Raw genomic sequence first — 19,313 nt, forward strand, 5'->3', positions numbered from 1 at the left:
TCACCCTTCATGGCACCATCTTGGAACTAAAGCCCAACCCCCATCCTCTTGATAACACAAGAGGGTTGAGCTTGTAAAAGTCAACATTAAGCATCAATTTACCCAAGCCCTGAGTTTGGGAGATGCCACCGCTGGGCACCATGGCGGTGGACTCCTGCTGTGCTAAGCCAATGACCAAATGCAACCAATTTTGAACTCACCATTTCTATCCCCACTCGGTCCCTTTGAGGGACACCAATCTACCCAAAGTCGCCAACACCTTACCAACCAAAAGATAGATGTCTCGAACATTGGTGAAGGGATGTTGAGGGGGATAGGTAAAATGAATGTATACCTTTTACCCAGGGTATCGAGGAGTCAGGAACCAGAGGACAAGGGTTTAAGGTGAGAAGGGAAAGATTTTATAGGAACCTGAGGGGAAACGTTTTCACTCATAGGGTAGTGAGTATATACAGTGAGCTGCCAGAGGAGGTAGTTGAGGCCGGTTACTGTGACTGCATTTAAAAGCCACTTTTGTCGGAAGGGCTTCAGATGCTACTTTATACCGGGGAAAGATGCAAAATGCTGAAGTAATGGGTCAGGCAGCATCAATGGAGCAAACGTTTCGGGTCGGAACCCTTCTTCAGGCTGAAATGTGGAGGTCGGGGTTGGGGAGGGGGGCGGGGTTGATGGGGATGGGGGGGCAGGAGGAAACTGGAGGCGAAAAAAAGCCAGACCATAAGCTCTCAGGATGGGTGGGGTCCATAATGGCCCATTGCTGGCTGGAGACAATGTGCAAAGATACATTGCATCTGTGTGTCTCTGGGGAAGATGTAAAAGGCACTTGGATGGGTGCATGGATAGAAAAGGTTGAGACGGAGAGGGATAGAGGGATGGGACTAGCTTAGATGGGGCACCTTGGTGGGCACGGATGAGTTGGGCCGAATGGCCTGTATGACTCCATGGCTTCAAGGTATTGTGCACCAGTCCAGTCCAATGATCCAACACCATTCAGAGTCAGGCCTAATCTGTATTGATTTCCGCCATTCAATTGATGTGACCATCAGCCATGTCTTTGATTTGAGCATTTGATCATTTCATCCAAAAGGAGAAATAAAGTGTGTCTGAGGTTTAGGGATGTTACATGTGTAAGGGGAATGTTACAAGTGAAATAATAACCTCAATGAGTGCTAAGGCCAGAGGATACCGTGATACGTTATGGGTAAATGCAATGTACAGGGAATGTGATGAACAGGCTAATTATTCATCATTAGCACCTTGGTATTGTGGATATGGAAGTTAGGAGCACCCTGTTAGTCAGCTACAAGAGGGTGTTCAATGAACTTGGTCCTTCCTCTTCCTGGAAACTCAACAACAGGGATAGATAATTGTGGCCATAGTTTGAAGCCATTTAGGTGATTGTGACTTTAGAGCACATTGCCCTTCCATCTGGTGACAGCTACTTGCTTTTATCTGATGTACCACAAAATGCTGGAGTAACTCAGCAGGTCAGGCAGCATCTAGGAGAGAAGGAATGGGTGACATTTCGGGTCGAGACCCTTCTTCAGACTGAAGCTTTTATCTGCTAATTACTACAGAACAATGCCCAAAGATACTTCATAGGGTCCCAATCATCAAACCAATGCACGATCTCAGACATGTGGGAGGGAACTGCAGATGCTGGTTTAATCCAAAGATAGACACAAAAAGCTGGAGTAACTCAGTGGGACGGGCAGCATCTCTGGAGAGAAGGAATGGGTGACGTTTCGGGTCGGGATCTTAGATGTTCAGTTGTAGTTTAGAGTTGCACAGTGGCGCAGCTGTTGGAGCTGTTGCCTCACTGTGCTAGAGACCTGGGTTCGATCCTGACCTCGGGTGCTGTCTGCGTGGAGTTTGCATGCTCTCCCTGTGACTGCGTGGGTTTCCTCCGGGTACTCCGGTTTCCTCCCACATCCCAAAGATGTGCGGGTTTTCATAGTTTAATTGGCCCTCTGCAAATTGCCCCTTGTGTATTTAGGGATTGGGTGAGAAAGTGGGATAACATAGAACTTGTGTTAACGGGAGATTGGTGTGGACTTGGTGGGCTGAAGGGCCTGTTTGTGTGCTGTATCCCGAAGCTAAACTAAAAATACCACATGGCAACAGGTCCTTCAGCCCTCCCACTTCACGCAACCATCGATCAATTGTTCATTCTATGTTATCCCACTTTCTCATGTACTCCCTACACACTGGGATCAATTTTACACAGGACAATTAATCTACAAACCTGTGCATCTTTGGGATGTGGGAGGAAACCGGAGCACCCGGAGGAAACTCGTGCAGTCACAGAGAGAACGCGCAAACTCCACACAGACAGAACCCGGGGTCAGGATGGAACCTGGGTCTCCAGCGTTGTGAGGCGGCAGATCTAGCAGCTGGGCTGCCCTTGAGTCAAAATGGCCATGATGGGCCAAATGGCCTCATTCTGTGCTCATAACGTCCATGAGGTAGTGCAAACCTTATGAAAGTGGTGGGGTTAATGTTTCTCGATTAGCACAAGTATCAGAGGTTATGGGGAGAAGGCAGGAGAATGGGGTTAGGAGGGAGAGATAGTTCAGCCAGAGTGGCAGAGTTGGCTTGATGGGCCGAATGGCCTAATTCTGCTCCCATTCCTTATGACCATCTGGGATTGGAAAGCAGGACTTTACAAGTGTTGACAGGCCTGGGGCTTTGGGAAGAGAATCCCAAGGCTTGGAGCTGGTCCACTGACACCCAGGGGGGTGTGGACGATTCTGCTGATGTAACTAACACTACATCAAGTTTTGTCTGCATTCCCAGATTGATACTGGCCAGAGAACACCGGAAACTGAGAAGACCTTACCGATACGCCAATGGAGTCAGACTGAAGGCAATATCTGCAAGCTAATCCGGCAAGAGTCAAGGGGCTGACCATTTGGCTTCAGTCCACAGTTCACCCAGGTGTTTATATCTAAGGGAGATTTGATCAGACCGTGCTGGGACCTCTGCTGCCTTCCATCGTGCATGGAGGGGATTCAGACGACCAGGTGTGGGAGGCCATGAGGTGCAGCATGAAGGTTGGAGGGCCGGGTGCGAGGCTGGAACTGCTCTACCAGGTGCTCAGACCAAGTCAAGTCAAGTCAAATTTATTTGTCACATACACATACAAGATGTGCAGTTGTTCCATGCTCCATGCCGGGCAGTGCCATTTTGCCAAGTCCCTCAAAGTTTTTTCCCAAATTCCACCTCTCGTACCTGTCTATGGCACAGAATTTACTTGATAACCCTGGGACCGACCGAGAGTTCTGTCTTCCACTAGAGGCATATCGGCTTAGGTCAGAATGGGAGAAACTAGTTCTCATGGCCAAGGTCATTCAATAGACAATAGACAATAGGTGCAGGAGGAGGCCATTCGGCCCTTCGAGCCAGCACTGCCATTCAATGTGATCATGGCCAAGGTCATTCTTGAGGCAGCAATAATTTTTATTCGTTCCTGAGCTTCGGTGCTGCTGCCGAGACCAAGGTTTGTTGCCCGTCTCTGGAAAGTGGGATGGGGATGAGAATTCCCTTTAAATCCTTGAGATGACGGCTCTGAGAGCAAATGGGAGGCCGTGCCCAAATTTCAACACAACCGGTATACAAATGAACATTCAACAAGCTCTGTGGAGCTTCTGATCCAGAGCTGGGACAGCATAGACATGACGGGCCAAATGGCCTCCTTCCAATAGACAATAGACAATAGGTGCAGGAGTAGGCCATTCGGCCCTTCGAGCCAACACCACCATTCAATGTGATCATGGCTGATCATTCTAAATCAGTACCCTTTCCTGCCTTCTCCCCATACCCCCTGACTCTGCTATCCTTAAGAGCTCTATCTAGCTCTCTCTTGAATGCATTCAGAGAATTGGCCTCCACTGCCTTCTGAGGCGGAGAATTCCACAGATTTACAACTCCGTGCCATCAAGATCTATGATTCAGCTGAAGGATCACGACTTCCTTACAATTGATGTTTAGGTGGTGTAAGTGTACATAATGCCAAAAATGTTTCATCTTTGCACAATGCTTCGTTCGTGAAAATGTATGTTCTGCTCCTGGATGAATTTTGAAATTGCACTTCAAAGTTCAATAAAGAGGTGTAAATCTTTCAAGAGGGACATTGGAGCCAACGTCAGTTTTGCTGGCGTTATTATTATTGGTGTTTCACTGTCCAAAATAATATTATAAAAGTAATTTTCTGTACACCTTTTCATAATGTGATATTGAAATGTGTTGGTTGGGATCCAATAGAAAATGCACACTCTTCAGGCTTCTGATTAAGGAATGTGGAAGTGGAATTCAGAGAATGGATTGTTCAATGGCTCTATAATCTTATTGTATGAAGAGGGTGCAATGATTTTAAATTTGGTGATATTACAAGAAATATGTACACCAAATATACTGGGAATTAGGAATGCATTTCAGCTTGTAGGAGGTGATCTTAAGTTAATACTATAGAAATCAAATTGATTAACTTACTATTGCTATTGAAAATCAAATTGATTAATTTACAATTGGTATCATTGCAAATTTACCATCTGGGGACTCTCGAAACATTGCAGTGGGACTGACAATAAAAACCGATTGCCCTCAGTTTAGCCAATTGCTGAATTTAATGAGCAAAGGTGTTGCCTATCTTTTAATTATATTGCCATTGATAACTGAATTTCCTAGTTAGTCTGACCGTCACTGTGAGATGTTACGGTGGCGTTGCACTGCCCCCTTGTGGCATTGTCAACAGGCCAACCGAGGCTTATGTTTTCATACAAGTTCAAAGCTTTGATCGGTAAAAGCTTAACTTTGTTTTTGTTGTTTTTTTTCTCAGTTTAGGAATAAGATAAATTATATCATCTGTGGGGGGGAGATTAGGAAGGGGAGAGAGAGAGAGAGAGAGAGAGAGAGAGAGAGAGAGAGAGAGGGGGAGAGAGGGAGAGAGGGAGGGGGGTGAGAGGGAGGGGGGTGAGAGGGAGTGGGGGAGAGAGGGAGTGGGGGAGAGAGGGAGTGGGGGAGAGAGGGAGTGGGGGAGAGAGAGGGGGAGAGAGGTGGGAGGGGAAAGGGGGGAGGGGAGAGAGAGAGAGAGAGGGGAAGAGAGAGGGGGGAGAGAGAGAGGGGGGGGAGAGAGAGAGGGGGGAAGAGAGAGGGGGGGAAGAGAGAGGGGGAAGAGAGAGGGGGGAGAGTGGGGTTGGGAGAGAGGGGGGATGGGAGAGAGGGGGGAGAGGGGGGGAGAGAGGGAGGGATTGGGAGAGGGGGAGGGGGGGATTGGGAGAGAGGGGGATTGGGAGAGAGGGGGATTGGGAGAGAGAGGGGGGATTGGGAGAGAGGGGGAGAGAGAGAGAAAAAATATTTGGTTCCAAATTTGAAATGATTTCACCCCAATAACAAGCAATTCACAAGACCATCTGCCAAATGTAAATCTAAAGAAGTGTAATTCATCCCAGCCCCTTTGTGCACTTAATTTGATGTAGAACAACGATGATCTTCCTGTCACGAGCTCGGTCCATTTGCCATGGCCGTTTCACTTGTTAAACAATGGCAGGCCTTTCCTGGTGACAATCATTGATTCTTATTTGACCCTCTCCATCCCATTTTTCTCAAGAAGCTAAGTTGCCATGCAACCTATTTTTGGAAAGGAACTCAGCGACCAAGCTGGACCATTCAGCGGAGTGACCCTGTGATCCAATTGGCCATTGCAGTCTTGGTGTGACTAGCCAAATTCTAATTCCGAACCTTTTGATGCAAGATTGGTGCGTGCATACATGGCTGATCATAGCTTTCCCATTAGATTCCTCCTCTTTCATTGGTTTGTAGCAGCCACATGAGCCATAGAACTTGTTGGTTGCTAAGTAACAGTTGGATTCTCCATCACATTCCTCAGAAACAGCCCATTTCCACAGCATTGATAAGATTAACCCACAATTATAACTCTTGCTCACTTACAAGTTGTAAACTGAAATCCATTAACAACTGTATTCCTAAAATTCGAAAGTCCAGAGCAAGTTTCAATTAATCAAAAATGGCCCCAGGATAAAGTTTGGTGTTCAGTTTTTTAAAGATAGTCAGAATTTTATTTATTATTATTTTTTTTTTTGCCTGGTCTCCTGCCAGTAGCTGGTTCTATTTGGGGGAGTTTGACATTAACGTTCCCTCTGAGATTTTGGCAGTCTGCCGATGCCCTTTTTCCAAGCAATTCCTTTGCTGTTTAACGAATCCACTGTTTCCTTTGGAAAGCTGCAGGTTCACTTGGCATCCTCTTTCATTAATGTTTTGTTATCACCATGTTAGGGGGAGGTAAAAAGGTAAAATAAATGGACTTCCATTTTTTTTTCTTCGAAATCCCATTGTCACCTGGGACAAATGAAGTTTCCACAAGTCAAATCTTTTTCTTTTTGTCCCATGTGCATCTATCACTGGGATATTTGGGGTTCCGATACAAAGGGTCAAGGAACACTGCATACACTTTGAAGAGTTTCAATAGTCTTCAGGAATTACTGATAATGAGGTTGGAAAGGGGAACGCCCAGAATGGGAAAATGTGAGCAAAAGTAAGTTCCGACCAGTCCGCGATCTCCTCTACAGGTTGCCTGGCAACTGCGTAACCATTTATAAGCAACAATGACCAGACCAAAGGAGAAAATCTTGAGCAACCCATAACTCCGAATGCTTAAGTAACTTCTGAAGTGTTAAACGGAAATTGCTTCGTTGTTCAGATTGGAGTACACGACATTTCATTTTTTGAAACCATGTGAAACCAGTGTTGTGCTTTGTATAATGATGTGAGTTGTAATTGGCTTTCCCCTACCATGGTTTGATTCATATATGACTAAGATGAAATAAAATTTTATGTCTTTCAAAATATTTCTCCTCCATGATACTTTGTGTTTCTATTTACTGTGTTCACAGCATTTCAGATCACTGTGTGATTCCCTTGCCAGAGTTCTTATGTCAGTAATGAGAGATATTAATTGACTTGAATTGAAAGACAATCGTGTGTTGTCTTTCTGCTGACTGGATGGCACGCAACAAAAGCTTTTCACTGTACATATGACAATAAACCAAACCAAACTAAAGATACAGGCCCTTTAGCCCACCGAAGCCACACCAACCATCAACCACACGTTCACACTAGTTCTACGTTTTTCCACTTTCGCATCCACTTAGAAACATAGAAAATAGGTGCAGCAGGAGGCCATTCGGCCCCTGTTGAGCCAGCACCACCATTCATTGGGATCATGGCTGATCATCCACAATCAGTAACCTGTGCCCAACTTCTCCCCATATCCTTTGATTCCACTAGCTCCCAGAGCTCTATCTAACTCTCTCCTAAATTCATCCAGTGATTTGGCCTCCACTGCCCTCTGTGGCAGAGAATTTCACAAATTCACAACTTTCTGGGTGAAAACGTTCCTTCTCACCTCAGTTTTAAAAGGCCTCCCCTTTATTCTAAGATGGTGTGGCCCCTGGTTCTGGACTCCCCCAACATTGGGAACATTTTTCCTGCATCTAGCCTGTCCAGTCCTTTTATAATTTTATACGTCTCTATAAGATCCCCTCTCATCCTTCTAAACTCAAGTGAATACAAGCCTAGTCTTTTCAACCTTTCCTCGTATGACAGTCCCGCCATCCCAGGGATCAATCTCATGAACCTTCCCACACACTGGGGGCAACTTACACAAAGCCAATTAACCTACAAACCCACACGTCTCTGGGATGTAGGAAGAAACAGGGGCACCCGGATGAAACTCACCGGGAGAACGTGCAAACTCCACACAGACAGTGCCCGAGGCCAGGATCGAACACTGGTCACTGGCGCTGTAAGGCAGCGGCTCTACCCGCTGCACCATTGTGCTGCCCCATACTTGGCAAACTACATCGAGGAATCTGGGACAATTCAGAGTGACTATTGACATATTATTTTACATTTCTAAGATGAGCAAAGACACCATAAGCTGCACGACATGCTCCATAACCTGTAGCATGGCACAGGCCCTTTGGCCCAATTTGCCCATGATGACCAACATGCCCCATCCACCCTCGTCCCACCTGCATTGGCCCATATCCCTCAGCAGGTAGTACCAGTCTTGGAGGGCATCGACTACACACGATGCCTCAGAAAAGCCACCAGCATCCACAAAGACTTCACACCCCTGCAACAGTCTGTTCGAACTTCTACCATCGGGCAGACGATACAAGGCCTTCTATGCCCGCACCTCCAGACTCAGGAACAGCTTCATCCCCAGGGCCATAGCTGCTATGAACCGGTCCTGCTGAGTGAACAGTGAACCGGCACAGATCTACTTGCACTTTATTCTGTTTTAAAACTGTTCTAATCTGTTTCATTGGGTTGTTTAACTTAATACTGACTAGCTAATTAAATTATTGCATCGTATGGGAGGCGCATTCCCAATCTCGTTGTACCCCTGTACAATGACAATAAAGATATATTGTATTGTATTGTATTGTATTGTTGTAATGCTATCCTGTAGATATACCTGTCCAAATTCTAGTCTCTCTCTGCACGAGACCTTAATATAAATTGATTCATACAGCAAGAAAGGTTGTCGTTTGGCCCACTGGCACTGTGTTGAATTAATCCAAATCTCCACCTCCATCATCAAAGTTTACAAGTCCATCCAATTCCCCTATGGACGTTACACTCGATTCCATCTCCACTGCTTCTCCAGGTGTTGTCAAGAGAGAAATCGATATAGCTCTTCGGACTAACGGAATCAAGGGATATGAGGAGAAAGCAGGATAGGGGTACTGATTTTGGATGATCAGCCATGATCATATTGAATGGCGGTGCTGCTTTGAAGGGCCGAATGGCCCTTGTCTATGTCTATGTCTATGTCATAGACATCTATTGTCTATGTTTCTATGTTTTGCAGCAAGAGCCAAGAGTTGGATCTCAGATCCGATACTCTGACATGGCCACTGGCCTCCAATGCTGCATGCCCAATAGACGAAGGCATGGAGAGGTATTGGGACATGCAGCACGGAAACAGGCCCTTTGGCCCATCGAATCCATGCCAACTCATCAACCATCATATCGGAGATTAATCACAATCACAATCACACTTTATTGGCCAAGTATGTTTTGCAACATACGAGGAACTTAATTTGCCATACAGTCATAACAGTAAACAGCAACAGGACACACAAAATACATTTTACCATGAACGTCCACCACAGTGACTCCTCCACATTCCTCACTGTGATGGAAGGCGAAAACAAGTTCAATCTCTCCCTTCTTTGTCCTCCTGCGGTCGGGGGCCTCGAACCTTCCGTTGACAGGACGATCTTGATTCCCGTAGCCGGCGGCGGGCCTTGCTCTCCCGGGTCGGGGCTTGTCCAACCTCGTGCGGCTTTTGGAGCTCACTTTTCATTCTCCCACATCCGCATCAACACCCCCCAGACTCTCCCACTCACCTACATCGTCGTGGCTGTCCCTCGAGGTCGAGGATGATGGTCTACGTTCCAATGCCTTCTCCCCATACCCCCAGACTCCGCTATCCTTAAGAGCTCTATCTAGCTCTCTCTTGAATGCATTCAGAGAATTGGCCTCCACTGCCTTCTGAGGCAGAGAATTCCACTCTGTTGGTAAGCATTTACAGATGTTGTATTGCACAATGGCAATTAATGCTGAATCCAACATAACACAGTCACACGGATTGGTCTGAAGAAGGGTCCAGACCAAAAACCTCATCTGGCCATTCCCTCCACAGATGCTGCCTGACCTGCTGAGTTCTTCCAGCACTTTGTGTTTTCATCTACAACTCCTCGGATCTCCAATATTTATGCGTCATCTCCATCTGGTGGTGAGTCCTGCACAATGCCACAGTTATACTTGGAGTCACGGAGTCTCAACAGCACGGTTAACTGCGTCCACTTATGCAGTTATGGGTCATATTTTCTGTTAATGCTGCTAACTACAAGTTTCTGAGGTGGAATATTCCTATTCTCAGGGAACATGAACACATGCCGTCAGTTTAGTTTAATTTAGAAATGCACCATGGAAACATCACCCTTCCACCCACCGACTCTACGCCAACCATTGGTCACCCCGATCTATGTTCTCTGTTTTCCCACTTTCGCATCGTCTTCCTACATACTGGGGCCAATTAAGCTACAAATATGCGCATTGTTGCTATGTGGTAGGAAACCGGAGCAGCTAGAGGAAACCCACGCGGTCACAGAGAGAACGTACAAAGTCCGTGCAGACAGCGTCCCAGGTCAGGATCGAACCCGGATCTTTGACGCTGTGGGACTAGAGTAGACGGGGCATCTTGCTTGGGATGGGCTAGTTGGGCGAAGGGGTCTCTATGACTGCGAATATGTGCGCCTCAAGTCCGTTCTCTTAAACAGGGATCGTGGTGGAGGCAGATACGATAACGAGATTTAATAGGCTTATGGATAGGCACAAGGATACGCAGGGAACGGAGGGACATGGATCAATAGACAATAGACAATAGGTGCAGGAGTAGGCCATTCGGCCCTTCGAGCCAGCACCACCATTCAATGTGATCATGTCTGATCATTCTCAATCAGTAGGCAGATTACGTGCAGTCAGAGGAGATTACTTGAGCTCAGTGTCATGTTGGGGGTGTACATTGGCGGGCTGAAGTGCCGGTTCATGCGCTATTCGATGTTCTATGGTCTAAAAATAACCCTGATTCATGTTTCCAAAACAATGAAAGTAGACCTTGGAGTTTTTTCATGACACAACGCCCTTCCCTTTCCCCCTTTCCCCTCCCTCTCCTCCCTCCTCTCAACCCTCACCCTCCCCTCACTCCCTCTCCCCTCCCCCCTAGCTTTGTTTCCTGTCCAACTGAAAGATGGACAAAAACAACAAAGGCCAAACAGGTTGCAACACCAGGACTCAGTTCTCGGTAGGGGGTGGGAGGGGGGAGGGGGTCGGACTCAGTGCCTGTCGATGAGCACGTTCACCAGACTCACCTTGCACCCGTTTTAAGCAGCATCCTCTCTATGAAATCTCCACACCAGGCTGATGATAAACCAAAGGAAGGCGGGGCAGCCCCTGAAGACATTTACACGTTGATTAAGTGAGACATGAGAAACTACACATGTTGAAATCTTCAGCAAGACACAAAGAGGCGGCGCGCGCTTACAGTCCCAGGGGTCGATCTCATCTTCTGAAGAAAGGTCTCGACCCGCAACGCTCTCTCCAGAGACGACCCCTATCCCGCGGAGTTATTCCAGCCTTTTCTGTGTGTATCATCAACTTCCTACTCCCAATAGACAATAGACAATAGACAATAGGTGCAGGAGTAGGCCATTCAGCCCTTCGAGCCAGCACCGCCATTCAATGCGATCATGGCTGATCACTCTCAATCAGTACCCCGTTCCTGCCTTCTTCCCATACCCCCTCACTCCGCTATCCTTAAGAGCTCTATCCAGCTCTCTCTTGAAAGCATCCAACGAACTGGCCTCCACTGCCTTCTGAGGCAGAGAATTCCACACCTTCACCACTCTCTGACTGAAAAAGTTCTTCCTCATCTCCGTTCTAAATGGCCTACCCCTTATTCTTAAACTGTGGCCCCTTGTTCTGGACTCCCCCAACATTGGGAACATGTTTCCTGCCTCTAATGTGTCCAATCCCCTAATTATCTTATATGTTTCAATAAGATCCCCCCTCATCCTTCTAAATTCCAGTGTATACAAGCCTAATTGCTCCAGCCTTTCAACATACGACAGTCCCGCCATTCCGGGAATTAACCTAGTGAACCTACGCTGCACGCCCTCAATAGCAAGAATATCCTTCCTCAAATTTGGAGACCAAAACTGCACACAGTACTCCAGGTGCGGTCTCACCACGGCCCGGTACAACTGTAGAAGGACCTCTTTGCTCCTATCCCCTTTCTATCTCTGATCTGGCTCTAGTTTGTTCTTTGCATAGCTTTATAGACAATAGACAATAGACAATAGGTGCAGGAGGAGGCCATTCGGCCGTTCGAGCCAGCACCGCCATTCAATGTGATTATGGCTGATCATTCTCAATCAGTACCCCGTTCCTGCCTTCTCCCCATACCCCCTGACTCCGCTATCCTTAAGAGCTCTATCCAGCTATCTCTTGAATGCATTCAGAGAATTGGCCTCCACTGCCTTCTGAGGCAGTGAATTCCACAGATTCACAACTCTCTGACTGAAAAAGTTTTTCCTCATCTCAGTTCTAAATGGCCTACCCGTTATTCTTAAACTGTGGCCCCTTGTTCTGGACTCCCCCAACATTGGGAACATGTTTCCTGCCTCTAACGTGTCCAACCCCTTAATAATCTTATACGTTTCGATAAGATCTCCTCTCATCCTTCTTTGTTCATTTGTCTTTACATTTTCGTACCTCGAGTTTCCCTCTCCCCTCTCTCTCTCGGTCCAAAGAAGGGTCTCGACCCGAAACGCCAGCTAGTCTATTTGTTCCTCCGGAGATGCAGGCTGACCCGCTGAGTTACTCCAGCATTTTGTGCCCATCTTCAGTGTAAACCAATATCTTGCAGTTCCTTCCTACAGGTCCCTCAGGTCGGCCGACTTGGGGCTACTGACTATCCCGCGGTCTAGGCTTAAGCTCAGGGGTGACCGCGCTTTTGCGGTTGCAGCTCCTAGACTGTGGAACAGCATCCCTCTCCCCATCAGAACTGCCCCCTCCATCCACTCCTTTAAGTCCAGGCTCAAAGCCTATTTCTACTCCCTAGTGTTTGAGGCCCTCTGAGGGGGCGCTGTGAACTGTTTATGTATGTGCTGTTATGTTTGTGTGCCATTGTATGTTCGTTTCTTAGTACCTGAACTGATGTGCAGCACTTTGGTCAACGTGGGTTGTTTTTAAATGTGCTATACAAATAAAATTGACTTGACTTGACGTATAGACCAACGAAGTTAGACTTACCTCACCGACTATTGAAAGAACGTCGAAAAAAAAAGACACAAAGTGCTAGAGTAACTCAATAGGTCAGGCAGCATCTCTGGAGAACATGGATAATCGGCATATCGGGTCGGAACCCTTCTTCTGAAGACCGACCCCGACCCAAAAACGTCGCCTATCCGTGTTCTTCAGAGATGAATCTGGTGGGGAACTTTCTTCAGAAGCATAGTCCCAACCCGATATCCCGATTATCCATGCTCTCCAGAGATACTGCCCGAACCACTGAGTACGTTCTCCCCGTGACCTGCGTGGGTTTTCTCCGAGATCTTCGGTTTCCTCCCACACTCCAAAGACGTACAGGTATGTAGGTTAATTGGCTGGGTAAAATGTAAAAATTGTCCCTAGTGGGTGTAGGATAGTGTTAATGTACGGGGATCGCTGGGCGGCACGGACTTGGTGGGCCGAAAAGGCCTGTTTCCGGCTGTATATATATGATATGATATGATATACTCCAGCGCTTTACTTTTGGTGAGCAGGCACCTGCAGTTCCGTGTGTCCACAATTCGAAGGACGTGCCTCCCCCCGTGCGATCGAATGCCATTCAATCACTGGTGGGATGCTGTAGGAAGGAACTGCAGATGCTGGCTTAAGCCGAAGGCAGACACAAAATGCTGGAGTAACTCAGCGGGACAGGCAGCATCTCTGGAGAGAAGGAACGCGGGACGTTTTGGGTCGAGACCTTTCATCAGACTGATGAGTCTGACGATGAGTCTCGACCCCGAAACGTTATCCATTCCTTCCCTCCAGAGATGCTGCCTGTCCCGCTGAGTTTAGTTTAGTTTAGTTTAGAGATACAGCGCGGAAACAGGCCCTTCGGCCCACCGGGTCCGCACCGACCAACGATTCCCGCACACTAACACTATCCTATACTAGGGGCAATTTACATTTTATACCAAGCTAATTAACCTACAGATGTTCCTCCTCATCTCCTTCCTAAAGGAACGTCCTTTAATTGTGAGGCTGTGACCTCTGGTCCTAGACTCTCCCACCAGTGGAAACATCCTCCCCACATCCACCCTATCCAAGCCTCTCTATGTCTCTGGTACAACACAATAAATGTACGATGATCGGCCATTAAATATCAAACTATGCACTGAGGGTCAACTGAAGAATGATAAAAGAGACAATGTTACAATGCCTAGAAAACTGGTGAAACCACACTTGGTGTGCAGTCTTATTCTACATAATAAGACTGACCCCGAAGGCAGAAATGAAGCGAAATTAGAATCTGGTCAGGCAGCATCTCTGGAGAAAAGGAATTGTCGGCCATTGATGTCTTGCAAGTACTATCGCAGCGTTTTGGAAACATTTTAGCAGGCGCATGGAGTAGGAAATGTGTAGATGGGACATGTTGGTCGGCGTGGGCAAGTTGGGCCAAAGGGCCTGTTTCCACGCCGTTTGACTGTATGACTATCTCAACGATTCTCTGCTGAAGCCGCCAATACTCGCGTGGCAAAGACGTCAATTCTGAATGAATGTGAAGTTGTCAACATTCGTCTAACAACTGGTAGTAGAAGACAATAACTGCAGATGCTGATACAAATCGAAGGTATTTATTCACAAAATGCTGGAGTAACTCAGCAGGTCAGGCAGCATCTCAGGAGAGAAGGAATGGGTGACGTTTCGGGTCGAGACCATTCTTCAGACTGATCAACTGATCAACTAACTGATCAACTAACAACTGATCAACGTTGCTCCTTCCGTGTGTTTTCTTCTATAGACAATAGACAATAGGTGCAGGAGTAGGCCATTCGGCCCTTCGAGCCAGCACCACCATTCAATGTGATCATGGCTGATCATTCTCAATCAGTACCCCTGATATGAATAAACTTTGAGCATTTATGTTCATTCTCCAAGCTTAGATTCTTGTCTTGTCTTCAAAAAGGGTCAGCGCCACTCTTCAGGTAACCGGCAGCTCTGTCTGTATACTGTAGATGATTGCTGAAAGATAGACGCAAAAAGCTGGAGTAACTCATCGGGCCAGGCAGCGTCTCCGGAGAAAATGCCAATGAAATGTTGGCCATCATAACAAGAGGAGTTGAGTATAGGAGCAAAGAGGTCCTTCTGCAATTGTACAGGGCCCTAGTGAGACCGCACCTGGAGTACTGTGTGCAGTTTTGGTCTCCAGATTTGAGGAAGGATATTCTTGCTATTGAGGGCGTGCAGCGTAGGTTTACTAGGTTAATTCCCGGAATGGCGGGACTATCATTTGTTGAAAGACTGGAGCGACTAGGCTTGTATACACTGGAATTTAGAAGGATGAGAGGAGATCTTATCGAAACGTATAAGATTATTAAGTGGTTGGACACGTTAGAGGCAGGAAACATGTTCCCAATGTTGGGGGAGTCCAGAACAAGGGGCCACAGTTTAAGAATAAGGGGTAGGCCATTTAGAACGGAGATGAGGAAAAACTTTTTCAGTCAGAGAGTTGTGAATCTGTGGAATTCTCTGCCTCAGAAGGCAGTGGAGGCCAATTCTCTCAATGCATTTAAGAGAGAGCTAGATAGAGCTCTTAAGGATAGCGGAGTCAGGGGGTATGGGGAGAAGGCAGGAACGGGGTACTGATTGAGAATGATCAGCCATGATCACATTGAATGGCGGTGCTAGCTCGAAGGGCCGAATGGCCTCCTCCTGCACCTATTGTCTATTGTCTATAAAAGGAAAAGGTGACGTTTCGGGTCGAGACCCTTCTTCGGACTCTGACCTGAAACGTCTCCTGTCCCGCTGAGTTCCTCCAGCACTTTTAAGTCTCTATCTTCGGTGTAAACCAGCATCTGCAATTCCTTCCTACACATGATTACCGCAAATCAGAGTTAAAATCCCCGGGGCCTCGTGGCGAGGCGGCCTTGTGGGGATTTATTTAGAGAATTCGTGCATTCTGAAGAAAATGCAAAACAATTTAAAAATAGCCCGAAAAACCATGGTTCATTAAATCTGGTTATGAAATTGGGTGATAAACAACAATACTCCAATCCAGAGCCCCTGTAGACCATTGTTTTTCATATAAGAAAGGTCTCATGTAACCAAACACATACATTTCAGAGCCGGATGGGCATAGTATGGGCTATACAGTCATCTTTGAGTTTGAAAGTATCTACTACCCGGTTCTTGCAGCAGTTGGCATCACAGGTAAGGAAATGGGGGCAGGAAATGGGCAAATATTTGGTGAATATTGTGTGTGTGTTTCTGCCCTTGTACCTCAACATGCAAGGATATTCATCTTTTTGTGATGGAGATAGAAGGTCTACATAGAGCAGAGTTGAGTTGAGTTTAGTTTAGAAAGACACAAAACCGTGGGCTAGCGTAACTCAGCAGGCCAGGCAACATCTTTAGTTATGTTTAGCTTAGAGATACAGCGCGGAAACAGGCCTTGGTCCGTGCCGACCGACAAAATTTACGCCGAAATCGCGCCGAAATTTACCAAGCCAATTAACCTACAAACCTAAAGGTGTTTGGAGTGTGGGAGGGAACCGAAGATCTCGGAGAAAACCCACGCAGCTCACGGGGAGAACGTACAAACTCCGTACAGACAGCATCCGTAGTTGGGATCGAACCCGGGTCTCCGGCGCTGCATTCGCTGTAAAGCAGCAACTCTACCGCTGCGCCACCGTGACTGCCCGAGGTCATCTCTGGAGGGGGAAAAAAAAGACGGTTGACGTTTCGGGTCAGGTCCCTTCTCCAGACTTAATGCGTAGGAAGGAACTGCAGATGGTGGTTTACACCGAAGATGGATACAAAATGCTGGAGTAACTCAGCGGGACAGGCAGCCTCTCTGGAGAGAAGGAATGGGCGACGTTTCGGGTCGAGACGTATACACTGGAATTTAGAAGGATGAGAGGGGATCTTATCGAAACGTATAAGATTATTAAGGGGTTGGACACGTTAGAGGTAGGAAACATGTTCCCAATGTTGGGGGAGTCCAGAACCAGGGGCCACAGTTTAAGAATAAGGGGTGGGCCATTTAGAACTGAGATGAGGAAAAACGTTTTCAGTCAGAGAGTTGTGAATCTGTGGAATTCTCTGCCTCAGAGGGCAGTGGAGGCAAATTCTCTGAATGCATTCAAGAGAGAGCTAGATAGAGCTCTTAAGGATAACGGAGTCACGAATGGCCTCCTCTTGCACCTATTGTCTATTGTAAAGTCCGGTTAAAGATTGTTGGAGGGTTTCCAATGAGATAGATCGCAGCCCTGGGTGGCTCTCTAGTGGACGATAGGATGGTTCATTTGCCCGATAACAGCTGGGAAGAAGCTAACCCCCGAGTCTGGAGGACACGCAAAATAGACATCAAAAAATGCTGGAGTAACTCATCGGGTCAGGCAGCTTCTCTGAAGAACAGGAATAGTTGGTGTTTCGGGTCGATACATTTCTTCGGACTGCGAGCCAGGGGAGAGGGAACTAGAGGTATGAACAGGTTCAGAGCAAATCAGAGCCGGCACCTATGACCAAGGAAAGGTAGAGCCCACAACGGTGCATTGTTGGCCGTAGAAGAAGTGTACCTAAATGTGGAGATATGTGTTTTCACACTTCTGAGGCAAACTGAGCGCCTGATTTATAACGTTTGATATACTTTCAAATGCCAGAGGATACCGCCCGGCCGCTTTCCCCTTCTTTCAGCCTCGAAAGGTACCCTTCCTCACCTGACCCGGCCTCAGTCTTCCATATCCACCAAGAACCACCCAGCTTCTAATTGAGCAGGAAAATAAATGCAGGTGCTGGTTCAAATCGAAGGCGGGCACGAAATGCTGGAGTAACTCAGCGGGTCAGGCAGCATCCCAGGAGATAAGGAATGGGTGACGTTTCGGGTCGAGACCCTTCGGGGTCACCCATTCCTTCTCTCCTGAGATGCTGCCTGACCAGCTGAGTTACTCCAGCATTTTGTGTCTACCAGCTTGTAATTGAGCTGTTGCGTGCAACCACAGGAAATCAATTACCCGCCCCTGTTGCCCGTCCATGTTCACCATCCAAGGACCCGAACAAACCTTCTATTGTCTATTGTCTATTGTCTATTCCAGCTGAACAGAAAAATAGTCACATGCACTTCCTCAACGCATGGGATGTCTCTCGAATAACCCATATGTATTTGGTGTAAACGCCCTTTCATTTCACAAGAGTTACTTGGAGATTGCATTTCCCTGCCCCGTGCACTTGCTCTGGTCTATTTGCAAAGAAGTATTGACAATTTGCTTTCCCTCTCTGTTCCAGTGAACTTGGTGGCGATCGTAATCCTGTCCCGGGGAAAGTGCGGACTCTCCCAATGTATTACTCGCTATCTGCTGGCCATGGCGGTGGCCGATGTAATGGTGGTGGTCATCGAAGTCATACTGAAGCGGATCAACAACATTTACTTGCCAATAAATTTCTTGTTCATCACTCCAATCTGTGCCATGAAACTCGTCACAAAGATTGCAGCCCTCGACTGTTCTGTCTGGTTCACGGTCGCTTTTACCTTTGATCGTTTTGTGGCCATTTCTTGTCCAAACCTCAGACCAAGGTATTGTACCAAGAGGACCGCAAGTGTGGTCATAGCAACAGTGTGCACGCTGGCTTGTTTGAGGAGTATCCCTTTTTACTTTATGTATGAACCCAGATTTATCCTTAACAAGGTCCCGTATTTCTGCATTGAAACCGCCGCCTACTATACTTCGCCTCTATGGGCGGCGTACGAGTGGTTCGACAGTATCTTAACCCCTTTGATACCAATCTGCCTCATCCTTCTGTTCAACGCCCTTACCATCAAACACGTCATAAAGTCCAATAAGATCCGTAGGGCGCTCATGAATAACGTTGGTGAAGGCAATGATTCTGAGAGCGAGAACCGTAAAAAGTCCATGATTTTGCTGTTTACCCTGTCTGCCAATTTCATCCTCATGTGGACAACATATGTTGTACATTCCTTAAACTGGCGCGTAAAAAACTATAATTACTCAGACAGGTATTACAGCAACCCGATATACATCAACCAGCAAACAGGTTACATGTTGCAACTACTGAGTTCCTGCACCAACACGTGTATCTATGGACTGACACAGAGAATGTTCAGACAGGAGCTGTACAATGGGGTGAAATATCTGGTCACACTCAATGGGAAACTCTGTAAATGGGAAGCTACGGACATAAAGTTGTAGGTTTACAATCCCTTGGGATCCATTGTGTATTATGGCACATGTGGAACATTGGCTTTCAACGGGATTGAGAAGGGATTAAATAAATAAGATGTTATAAATTATAGGAGGAACAAGAATAGAATTTCTTGCCTCGGTTCTCACCCCAAATTAAAATTACACATTAACCCTAGTGGTCAAATGTTTTAAAAACCCCAGCAAATCAACAAATTAATCGAGCATGTGAGAACGGGGAAACATTATAGAAGA

The 19,313-nt window shown here is 46.8% G+C and overlaps 1 protein-coding gene across 1 annotated transcript in view; it reads left to right on the forward strand.

Annotated features, from left to right (window-relative positions):
* Positions 1-4,844, forward strand: part of LOC144610468 (substance-P receptor-like) — a 62,982-nt gene extending 58,138 nt beyond the window's left edge. Inside the window, exon 6 of the mRNA XM_078429202.1 lies at positions 2,797-4,844. The gene's annotated coding sequence lies outside the window, so the exon portion shown is untranslated. The remainder of the gene's footprint in view (positions 1-2,796) is intronic.
* Positions 4,845-19,313: the final 14,469 nt, after the last annotated feature.

This window comes from Rhinoraja longicauda, chromosome 36, assembly GCF_053455715.1.
Source record: "Rhinoraja longicauda isolate Sanriku21f chromosome 36, sRhiLon1.1, whole genome shotgun sequence".
NCBI lineage: Eukaryota > Metazoa > Chordata > Chondrichthyes > Rajiformes > Arhynchobatidae > Rhinoraja > Rhinoraja longicauda.